General features: G+C 49.9%; 14 non-coding genes across 14 annotated transcripts; 3 read left to right on the forward strand and 11 right to left on the reverse strand.

The window, feature by feature from the left end:
- Positions 1 to 71: 71 nt before the first annotated feature.
- On the reverse strand, positions 72 to 143 carry trnag-ucc (transfer RNA glycine (anticodon UCC)). Its single transcript has one exon. It is a non-coding gene; the product is annotated as a tRNA-Gly (tRNA).
- A 363-nt stretch (positions 144 to 506) lies between these two features.
- trnal-uag (transfer RNA leucine (anticodon UAG)) lies at positions 507 to 588 on the reverse strand. The gene has a single exon. It is a non-coding gene; the product is annotated as a tRNA-Leu (tRNA).
- A 996-nt stretch (positions 589 to 1,584) lies between these two features.
- On the reverse strand, positions 1,585 to 1,656 carry trnag-ucc (transfer RNA glycine (anticodon UCC)). Its single transcript has one exon. It is a non-coding gene; the product is annotated as a tRNA-Gly (tRNA).
- A 363-nt stretch (positions 1,657 to 2,019) lies between these two features.
- On the reverse strand, positions 2,020 to 2,101 carry trnal-uag (transfer RNA leucine (anticodon UAG)). The gene has a single exon. It is a non-coding gene; the product is annotated as a tRNA-Leu (tRNA).
- Positions 2,102 to 2,227: 126 nt separating this feature from the next.
- trnag-ucc (transfer RNA glycine (anticodon UCC)) lies at positions 2,228 to 2,299 on the reverse strand. The gene has a single exon. It is a non-coding gene; the product is annotated as a tRNA-Gly (tRNA).
- A 363-nt stretch (positions 2,300 to 2,662) lies between these two features.
- On the reverse strand, positions 2,663 to 2,744 carry trnal-uag (transfer RNA leucine (anticodon UAG)). The gene has a single exon. It is a non-coding gene; the product is annotated as a tRNA-Leu (tRNA).
- A 739-nt stretch (positions 2,745 to 3,483) lies between these two features.
- trnal-uag (transfer RNA leucine (anticodon UAG)) lies at positions 3,484 to 3,565 on the reverse strand. Its single transcript has one exon. It is a non-coding gene; the product is annotated as a tRNA-Leu (tRNA).
- Positions 3,566 to 3,691: 126 nt separating this feature from the next.
- trnag-ucc (transfer RNA glycine (anticodon UCC)) lies at positions 3,692 to 3,763 on the reverse strand. The gene has a single exon. It is a non-coding gene; the product is annotated as a tRNA-Gly (tRNA).
- Positions 3,764 to 4,991: 1,228 nt separating this feature from the next.
- On the reverse strand, positions 4,992 to 5,073 carry trnal-uag (transfer RNA leucine (anticodon UAG)). Its single transcript has one exon. It is a non-coding gene; the product is annotated as a tRNA-Leu (tRNA).
- A 561-nt stretch (positions 5,074 to 5,634) lies between these two features.
- Positions 5,635 to 5,716, reverse strand: trnal-uag (transfer RNA leucine (anticodon UAG)). Its single transcript has one exon. It is a non-coding gene; the product is annotated as a tRNA-Leu (tRNA).
- A 1,648-nt stretch (positions 5,717 to 7,364) lies between these two features.
- On the forward strand, positions 7,365 to 7,436 carry trnaw-cca (transfer RNA tryptophan (anticodon CCA)). Its single transcript has one exon. It is a non-coding gene; the product is annotated as a tRNA-Trp (tRNA).
- Positions 7,437 to 7,775: 339 nt separating this feature from the next.
- Positions 7,776 to 7,849, forward strand: trnan-guu (transfer RNA asparagine (anticodon GUU)). Its single transcript has one exon. It is a non-coding gene; the product is annotated as a tRNA-Asn (tRNA).
- An 81-nt stretch (positions 7,850 to 7,930) lies between these two features.
- trnat-agu (transfer RNA threonine (anticodon AGU)) lies at positions 7,931 to 8,004 on the forward strand. The gene has a single exon. It is a non-coding gene; the product is annotated as a tRNA-Thr (tRNA).
- A 290-nt stretch (positions 8,005 to 8,294) lies between these two features.
- On the reverse strand, positions 8,295 to 8,384 carry trnay-gua (transfer RNA tyrosine (anticodon GUA)). Its single transcript is given in 2 exon segments — positions 8,295 to 8,330; positions 8,348 to 8,384. It is a non-coding gene; the product is annotated as a tRNA-Tyr (tRNA).
- Between the last annotated feature and the right edge of the window lie 1,890 nt (positions 8,385 to 10,274).

Below are 10,274 nucleotides of genomic sequence, written 5' to 3' on the forward strand. Positions count from 1 at the left end.
GCTCACGTGACATTCTTAATGCCTGGAAGCGGTTGAAAGTCACAAGAGAAAACACATCTCTCTCAAGGTTCTGCATTGGCCGGGAATCGAACCCGGGTCAACTGCTTGGAAGGCAGCTATGCTTGCCACTATACCACCAATGCCCACAACAGCCTCCATGATCACACAGCATTTCGAGGGACGGTTCACCTTTCCACACCACCTACTGACGTCCAACTAGTAAGAAATTGCCCTAAGCCTGGTTTACACTTCTGCGGAGTTTGGAACACGTGGCCTAATTGTGATGTGTTCGGCCGTCACAAGAGATGAGATACCTCTCCACGGTCTGTATTGGCTGGGGATTGAACCCCGTCAACTTCAAGGAAAAAAGTTGCCACTGTAGTTGCCACTATAACCACGATGCCCCAAAAAATCATACACAATCGCACATGTCGAGCCACAGTTCACTTTTTCAAACCCACTTACTGACTTCAAAGCAATGGGACGTCGTTAGCACCCTACAAAAGTGGCAGCGGTGGGATTTGAACCCACGCCTCAGGAGAGACTGGAGCCTAAATCCAGCGCCTTGGACCGCTCGGCCACGCTACCACGTTGTCAGGTCTTACCCCCCCGGGCTCTTCCCGAAGCTGATCGATCGTCCAGGAGCTCACGTGACATTCTTAATGCCTGGAAGCGGTTGAACGTCACAAGATAAAACACATCTAACAATAGCCCTCCTAAATAGCTCTTAGAAATGAACTTTACGGCGCTTTATTTAACATTACCTCCATTCTTATTTAATATTTTGCTCACACTGGTACTATCTGTCCTTGAATTGTTTTTCTTTTTTGTCTTGTTGTTCTATTTGTGATGCTATAGCCTGCATGGAGAATACCAAATCAAATTCCTAGTATCTGTATACATGGCGAAATAAAGATGATTTTAAATCTCTCTCAAGGTTCTGCATTGGCCGGGAATCGAACCCTGGTCATCTGCTTGGATGGCAGCTATGCTTGCCGCTAAACCACCGATGCCCACAACAGCCTCTGTGATCGCACAGCATTTCGAGGGACGGTTCACCTTTCCACACCACCTACTGACGTCCAACTAGTAAGAAATTGCCCTAAGCCTGGTTTATACTTCTGCGGAGTTTGAAACACGTGGCCTAATTGTGATGCTATTGACCGTCATAAGAGACGAGATGCCTCTCCACGGTCTGTATTGGCTGGGGATTGAACCCTGTCAACTTCAAGGAAAAAAGTTGCCACTGTAGTTGCCACTATAACTACGATGCCCCAAAAAATCATATACAATCGCACATGTCGAGCCACAGTTCACTTTTTCAAACCCACTTACTGACTTCAAAGCAATGGGACGGCGTTAGCACCCTACAAAAGTCGCAGCGGTGGGATTTGAACCCACGCCTCCGGAGAGACTGGAGCCTAAATCCAGCGCCTTGGACCGCTCGGCCACGCTACCACGTTGTCAGGTCTTAGCCCCCGGGCTCTTCCCGAAGCTGATCGATCGTCCAGGAGCTCACGTGACATTCTTAATGCCTGGAAGCGGTTGAAAGTCACAAGATAAAACACATCTCTCTCAAGGTTCTGCATTGGCCGGGAATCGAACCCGGGTCAACTGCTTGGAAGGCAGCTATGCTTGCCACTATACCACCAATGCCCACAACAGCCTCCATGATCACACAGCATTTCAATGGACGGTTCACCTTTCCACACCACCTACTGACATACAACTAGTAAGAAATTGCCCTAAGCCTGGTTTACACTTCTGCGGAGTTTGGAACACGTGGCCTAATTGTGATGTGTTCGACCGTCACAAGAGACGAGATACCTCTCCACGGTCTGTATTGGCTGGGGATTGAACCCTGTCAACTTCAAGGAAAAAAGTTGCCACTGTAGTTGCCACTATAACTACGATGCCCCAAAAAATCATATACAATCGCACATGTCGAGCCACAGTTCACTTTTTCAAACCCACTTACTGACTTCAAAGCAATGGGACGGCGTTAGCACCCTACAAAAGTGGCAGTGGTGGGATTTGAACCCACGCCTCCTGAGAGACTGGAGCCTAAATCCAGCGCCTTGGACCGCTCGGCCACGCTACCCAGTTGTGAGGTTGTTTCCCCCGAGCTCTTCTCGATGCTGATCGTTCGTCCGGGAGCTCAGGTGACATTCTTAATGCCTGGAAGCGGTTGAAAGTCACAAGATAAAACACATCTCTCTCAAGGTTCTGCATTGGCCGGGAATCGAACCCGGGTCAACTGCTTGGAAGGCAGCTATGCTTGCCACTATACCACCAATGCCCACAACCGCCTCCATGATCGCACAGAATTTCGAGGGACGGTTCACCTTTCCACACCACCTACTGACGTCCAACTAGTAAGAAATCGCCCTAAGCCTGGTTTACACTTCTGCGGAGTTTGGAACACGTGGCCTAATTGTGATGTGTTCGGCCGTCACAAGAGACGAGATACCTCTCCACGGTCTGTATTGGCTGGGGATTGAACCCCGTCAACTTCAAGGAAAAACGTTGCCACTGTAGTTGCCACTATAACCACGATGCCCCAAAAAATCATACACAATCGCACATGTCGAGCCAGAGTTCACTTTTTCAAAGCCACTTACTGACTTCAAAGCAATGGGACGTCGTTAGCACCCTACAAAAGTGGCAGCGGTGGGATTTGAACCCACGCCTCAGGAGAGACTGGAGCCTAAATCCAGCGCCTTGGACCGCTCGGCCACGCTACCACGTTGTCAGGTCTTACCCCCCCGGGCTCTTCCCGAAGCTGATCGATCGTCCAGGAGCTCACGTGACATTCTTAATGCCTGGAAGCGGTTGAACGTCACAAGATAAAACACATCTAACAATAGCCCTCCTAAATAGCTCTTAGAAATGAACTTTACGGCACTTTATTTAACATTACCTCCATTCTTATTTATTATTTTGCTCACACTGGTACTATCTGTCCTTGTATTGTTTTTCTTTTTTGTCTTGTTGTTCTATTTGTGATGCTATAGCCTGCATGGAGAATACCAAATCAAATTCCTAGTATCTGTATACATGGCGAAATAAAGATGATTTGAATCTCTCTCAAGGTTCTGCATTGGCCAGGAATCGAACCCTGGTCATCTGCTTGGATGGCAGCTATGCTTGCCGCTAAACCGCCGATGCCCACAACAGCCTCTGTGATCGCACAGCATTTCGAGGGACGGTTCACCTTTCCACACCACCTACTGACGTCCAACTAGTAAGAAATTGCCCTAAGCCTGGTTTATACTTCTGCGGAGTTTGGAACACGTGGCCTAATCGTGATGCTATCGACCGTCACAAGAGACGAGATGCCTCTCCACGGTCTGTATTGGCTGGGGATTGAACCCCGTCAACTTCAAGGAAAAAAGTTGCCACTGTAGTTGCCACTATAGTTCACTTTTTCAAACCCACTTACCGACTTCAAAGCAATGTGACGGCGTTAGAACCCTACAAAAGTGGCAGCGGTGGGATTTGAACCCACGCCTCCGGAGAGACCGGAGCCTAAATCCAGCGCCTTGGACCGCTCGGCCACGCTACCACGTTGTCAGGTCTTAGCCCCCGGGCTCTTCCCGAAGCTGATCGATCGTCCAGGAGCTCACGTGACATTCTTAATGCCTGGAAGCGGTTGAAAGTCACAAGATAAAACACATCTCTCTCAAGGTTCTGCATTGGCCGGGAATCGAACCCGGGTCAACTGCTTGGAAGGCAGCTATGCTTGCCACTATACCACCAATGCCCACAACAGCCTCCATGATCACACAGCATTTCGAGGGACGGTTCACCTTTCCACACCACCTACTGACGTCCAACTAGTAAGAAATTGCCCTAAGCCTGGTTTACACTTCTGCTGAGTTTGGAACACGTGGCCTAATTGTGATGTGTTCGACCGTCACAAGAGACGAGATACCTCTCCACGGTCTGTATTGGCTGGGGATTGAACCCTGTCAACTTCAAGGAAAAAAGTTGCCACTGTAGTTGCCACTATAACTACGATGCCCCAAAAAATCATATACAATCGCACATGTCGAGCCACAGTTCACTTTTTCAAACCCACTTACTGACTTCAAAGCAATGTGACGGCGTTAGCACCCTTCAAAAGTGGCAGCGGTGGGATTTGAACCCACGCCTCCGGAGAGACTGGAGCCTAAATCCAGCGCCTTGGACCGCTCCGCCACGCTACCACTTTGTCAGGTCTTAGCCCCCGGGCTCTTCCCAAAGCTGATCGATCGTCGAGGAGCTCACGTGACATTCTTAATGCCTGGAAGCGGTTGAACGTCACAAGATAAAACACATCTAACAATAGCCCTCCTAAATAGCTCTTAGAAATGAACTTTACGGCGCTTTATTTAACATTACCTCCATTCGTATTTATTATTTTGCTCATACTGGTACTATCTGTCCTTGTATTGTTTTTCTTTTTTGTCTTGTTCTATTTGTGATGCTATAGCCTGCATGGAGAATACCAAATCAAATTCCTAGTATCTGTATACATGGCGAAATAAAGATGATTTGAATCTCTCTCAAGGTTCTGCATTGGCCAGGAATCGAACCCTGGTCATCTGCTTGGAAGGCAGCTATGCTTGCCGCTAAACCACCGATGCCCACAACAGCCTCCGTGATCGCACAGCATTTCGAGGGACGGTTCACCTTTCCACACCACCTACTGACGTCCAACTAGTAAGAAATTGCCCTAAGCCTGGTTTATACTTCTGCGGAGTTTGGAACACGTGGCCTAATCGTGATGCTATCGACCGTCACAAGAGACGAGATGCCTCTCCAATGTCTGTATTGGCTGGGGATTGAACCCCGTCAACTTCAAGGAAAAAAGTTGCCACTGTAGTTGCCACTATAAATACGATGCCCCAAAAAATCATATACTATCGCACATGTCGAGCCACAGTTCACTTTTTCAAACCCACTTACTGACTTCAAAGCAATGTGACGGCGTTAGCACCCTACAAAAGTGGCAGCGGTGGGATTTGAACCCACGCCTCCGGAGAGACTGGAGCCTAAATCCAACGCCTTGGACCGCTCGGCCACGCTACCCAGTTGTGAGGTTGTTTCCCCCGAGCTCTTCTCGAAGCTGATCGATGGTCCGGGAGCTCACATGACATTCTTAATGCCTGGAAGCGGTTGAAAGTCACAAGATAAAACACATCTTTCTCAAGGTTCTGCATTGGCCGGGAATCGAACCTGGGTCAACTGCTTGGAAGGCAGCTATGCTTGCAACTATACCACCAATGCCCACAACAGCCTCCATGATCACACAGCATTTCGAGGGACGGTTCACCTTTCCACACCACCTACTGACGTCCAACTAGTAAGAAATTGCCCTAAGCCTGGTTTACACTTCTGCGGAGTTTGGAACACGTGGCCTAATTGTGATGTGTTCGACCGTCACAAGAGACGAGATAGCTCTCCACGGTCTGTATTGGCTGGGGATTGAACCCTGTCAACTTCAAGGAAAAAAGTTGCCACTGTAGTTGCCACTATAACTACGATGCCCCAAAAAATCATATACAATCGCACATGTCGAGCCACAGTTCACTTTTTCAAACCCACTTACTGACTTCAAAGCAATGGGACGTCGTTAGCACCCTACAAAAGTGGCAGCGGTGGGATTTGAACCCACGCCTCAGGAGAGACTGGAGCCTAAATCCAGCGCCTTGGACCGCTCGGCCACGCTACCACGTTGTCAGGTCTTACCCCCCTGGGCTCTTCCTGAAGCTGATCGATCGTCCAGGAGCTCACGTGACATTCTTAATGCCTGGAAGGGGTTGAACGTCACAAGATAAAACACATCTAACAATAGCCCTCCTAAATAGCTCTTAGAAATGAACTTTACGGCACTTTATTTAACATTACCTCCATTCTTATTTATTATTTTGCTCATACTGGTACTATCTGTCCTTGTAGTGTTTTTCTTTTTTGTCTTGTTGTTCTATTTGTGATGCTATAGCCTGCATGGAGAATACCAAATCAAATTCCTAGTATCTGTATACATGGCGAAATAAAGATGATTTGAATCTCTCTCAAGGTTCTGCATTGGCCAGGAATCGAACCCTGGTCATCTGCTTGGAAGGCAGCTATGCTTGCCGCTAAACCACCGATGCCCACAACAGCCTCCGTGATCGCACAGCATTTCGAGGGACGGTTCACCTTTCCACACCACCTACTGACGTCCAACTAGTAAGAAATTGCCCTAAGCCTGGTTTATACTTCTGCGGAGTTTGGAACACGTGGCCTAATCGTGATGCTATCGACCGTCACAAGAGACGAGATGCCTCTCCACGGTCTGTATTGGCTGGGGATTGAACCCCCTCAACTTCAAGGAAAAAATTTGCTACTGTAGTTGCCACTATAACTACGATGTCCCAAAAAATCATATACAATCGCACATGTCGAGCCACAGTTCACTTTTTCAAACCCACTTACTGACTTCAAAGCAATGGGACGGCGTTAGCACCCTACAAAAGGGGCTGCGGTGGGATTTGAACCCACGCCTACGGAGAGACTGGAGCCTTAATCCAGCGCCTTGGACCGCTTTTTGCGTCCTTTGTCTCAAAGTAAGGCGTGCCACCAAGTCACGCTGTGTAGTTTGAACACACAGCTCACGCAGGGACTCGAAAGCTGGACCCTCAAGATTAAAAGCTTCCATTGCTTCCTCAAAGTGAGGTATATGAGAGAGAGTCAAAGGTGGACCGCTCCGACAGGGTTTGAACGCACGTCGCCTGAACAGGGACTTGAACCCTGGACCCTCAGATTAAAAGTCTGATGCTCTGCCGACTGAGCTATCCGGGCTCTGGAAGGACGGAAAACACAGGGTGTTTCGTGGAACTTGCGCATGTAAATCTCCTCGCCCACACGAACCCTTAAGGATCGTATGGCGAATCCCTGGCAAGTGTAGCGGGGTTTGCTCGTTGAAGAATGGAAGTACTTCGCCAATCGTCAGCATTAGTGAACACGCACCCGTCCAAATACCTTTGACAATGGATTTGTTCAAGTAAGGACAATATGGATCGTATGAAGGAGTTAGATTTTGAACTTGTTATGAGATTGGTTTCAATGAACAGCTGCAGGGGTCACGAGACTGAGTCTGCGTGATCTCAGTCAGGTTGCAATTAGAATTGCGTTTTTGGGGACGTGTTCTGTGGAATCGTTCAGGTAGTGTTGCACAGGCACTAATCTCGTTGAATCCCAGGAGAAGCTTGGCGACGTCCATTGGAACGTCAATCCTGATGGCGTTCACGCCATAGTTGGTACTCTGAGCGCACTTTGCGGCACAGCGTTTGCACATCAGAGTCCACGTCAGAATGTTGCCTCCTTGCATGCACGTGGGCCTCGTGGCGCAACGGTAGCGCGTCTGACTCCAGATCAGAAGGTTGCGTGTTCAAATCACGTCGGGGTCAGCGGAGATTATGTGTGGCCCTCCATCGGGAAAAGGACGTCTTTCTTGCGGACGCAGTGAGAGCTCACTCTTTTACAGAACTGGCAAAATCAAGCTCTGATTGCTTTCCCTCAAAGTGAGTCATGCCACCACTTCTAGGCAGGGCAAAGAAAAGCCATTCAAAGGTTGTGGGTTGGAGTCCCACCAGAGTCGTTGTCTTTGCTTCCCAAACTCCCGTTGACAGATCACAGGAAGAGTTATTAGTATGGCCGCTCCTCCTCCTCTTCATCATGGGGAGTTTTGGCCCACGTCTCCCAGCGTTTCCTTCCATTTTTTCGAGTCCTGGTCCTGTGGAGACAGGGTCTCTGTGGCGCAATTGGTTAGCGCGTTCGGCTGTTAACCGAAAGGATGGTGGTTCGAGCCCACCCAGGGACGAGTGTTTTCTTGTTTGAAAACCTTAAAGCACCTAACCGAAGAGAAAACAGCAGCCTGAGCCCGTCGTGGAGCGCCAAGCAAGGCGCCGTGGCTTAGTTGGTCAAAGCGCCTGTCTAGTAAACAGGAGATCCTGAGTTCAAATCTCAGCGGTGCCTTTTCTGGCGCAAGAGGAAGCCAAGCGCTCCCTGGTGGTAGGTTCATTTGAAAGCTTAGCCTTGCAACTTGGCCCTCATCTTAGACAGTGAGCGAGCAGAGTGAGCCCGAGGAAGCAGAGCTCTCCCTGGTGGTCTAGTGGCTAGGATTCGGCGCTCTCACCGCCGCGGCCCGGGTTCCATTCCCGGTCAGGGAAACCTGTTTTGAGACCTCTTTTAAAATGGGGGCGGGTTTCCCTGCCGGTAGAGTAGCCTTGCTGTCGGATAGGCAATATTTGACCCCAAAACATGCCTCCTTCGAGCCGGATTTGAACCAGCGACCTAAGGATTTCTAACCGCGTTTGACCTACAGTCCTCCGCTCTACCAACTGAGCTATCGAAGGGTGAACGAGAGAGGGGTTTTTTCTGGCGAGGAAGGCATGCGATCCCCCATTCTCTCTCCAGTTGAGATACGAAAGAAGAAAGCCTTTGCTGACGCAACGGTCTTTCAAGCCTCTTCCTGGTGGTCTAGTGGCTAGGATTCGGCGCTTTCACCGCCGCGGCCCGGGTTCGATTCCCGGTCAGGGAACTTTAGGTTCAGCCGAAAGCTTGGTGACAGCTGGCTTTTTGCGTCCTTTGTCTCAAAGTAAGGCGTGCCACCAAGTCACGCTGTGTAGTTTGAACACACAGCTCACGCAGGGACTCGAAAGCTGGACCCTCAAGATTAAAAGCTTCCATTGCTTCCTCAAAGTGAGGTATATGAGAGAGAGTCAAAGGTGGACCGCTCCGACAGGGTGTGAACGCACGCCGCCCGAACAGGGACTTGAACCCTGGACCCTCAGATTAAAAGTGTGATGCTCTGCCGACTGAGCTATCCGGGCTCTGGAAGGACGGAAAACACAGGGTGTTTCGTGGAACTTGCGCATGTAAATCTCCTCGCCCACACGAACCCTTAACCCTCACGCTCTCCTCATCGCTTCTCGGCCTTTTGGCTCAGATCAAAAGCTGCATCGCGGCCTTATCGAGACATCGAGCGCCATTGAGGCGACAGTGGCGGCTGGCGGTATTACGGGAGGCGGTGGACCTGGCGTCGGCATCGTGGAGGCGGACGGGAACTGCGGCGGTGAGTCTGGGGCGGGGAGGGATGGCGGTACCGGGAGTCGAGCGATGTATGGGGCACCGGTACATTTACATTTACATTTATTCATTTAGCAGACGCTTTTATCCAAAGCGACTTCCAAGAGAGAGCTTTACAAAGTGCATAGGTCACTGATCATAACAACAAGATAGCCAAAAAACATCGCGAGTAGCCAAAACATGAAGCACACATTGTAAACAACCAAAGTAAGTGCCAAAGGGAAGAACCATAAGAGCATGTAGTTAAACAAGTCACAACCAAACAACATGAACAGCTATAAGTGCAAGTGTACCTGTGGGAAAAAGCAAGCAACAGTAATAAAACAATATATCACAGCGAGAACCAAAAATTTTAATCAGTTACCACTAACCACAAGAGCAACAAGTCTCTAAGCAAGAGTCATTGTGATCCTTGAGGAAACTAACATCGGGTCAAGCGAACCGTTCCTAAGTACCGTTGTACTCCCGGAACAAGTGCGTCTTGAGCCTTTTCTTGAAGGTGGAGAGACAGTCAGTGTCTCTGATGGAGGTGGGGAGTTGATTCCACCACTGGGGGGCCAGACAGGAGAAGAGCTTGTGTTGGGACCGGGCGGTCTTGAGCGGTGGGACCACCAGGCGGTTGTCTGAAGAAGACCGTAGGTGGCGGGTGGGGGTGTAAGGCTGCAGGAGAGACTTGATGTAGACGGGTGCAGTCCCGTTCACTGCTCGGAAGGTCAATACCAGGGTCTTGAATCTGATACGGGCCATGATAGGTAGCCAGTGGAGAGAGATGAGGAGCGGGGTAACATGGGAGCGTCTGGGTAGATTGTAGACCAGGCGGGCCGCCGCGTTCTGAATCCTCTGAAGAGGGCGGGTTGCACATGCTGGGAGACCAGCGAGCAGAGAGTTGCAATAGTCCAACTTGGAGAGGACGAGTGCTTGGACTAGCAGCTGGGTGGAGTGCTCAGACAGGTATCTCCTGATCTTCCGGATGTTGTAGAGGGTGAATCTACACGACCGGGAGACCGCAGCAATGTGGGCCGTGAGGGAGAGCTCGTCGTCCATGGTAACCCCAAGGTTCCTGGCAGAGGATGAAGGGGTCACCGTCGCAGATCCCAGGGTGATTGAGAGATCGTGGGAGATGGAGGGTTTAGCCGGGATGATGAGGAGTTCTGTTT

Source organism: Osmerus mordax, chromosome 27, assembly GCF_038355195.1.
Source record: "Osmerus mordax isolate fOsmMor3 chromosome 27, fOsmMor3.pri, whole genome shotgun sequence".
Classification (NCBI taxonomy): Eukaryota; Metazoa; Chordata; class Actinopteri; order Osmeriformes; family Osmeridae; genus Osmerus; species Osmerus mordax.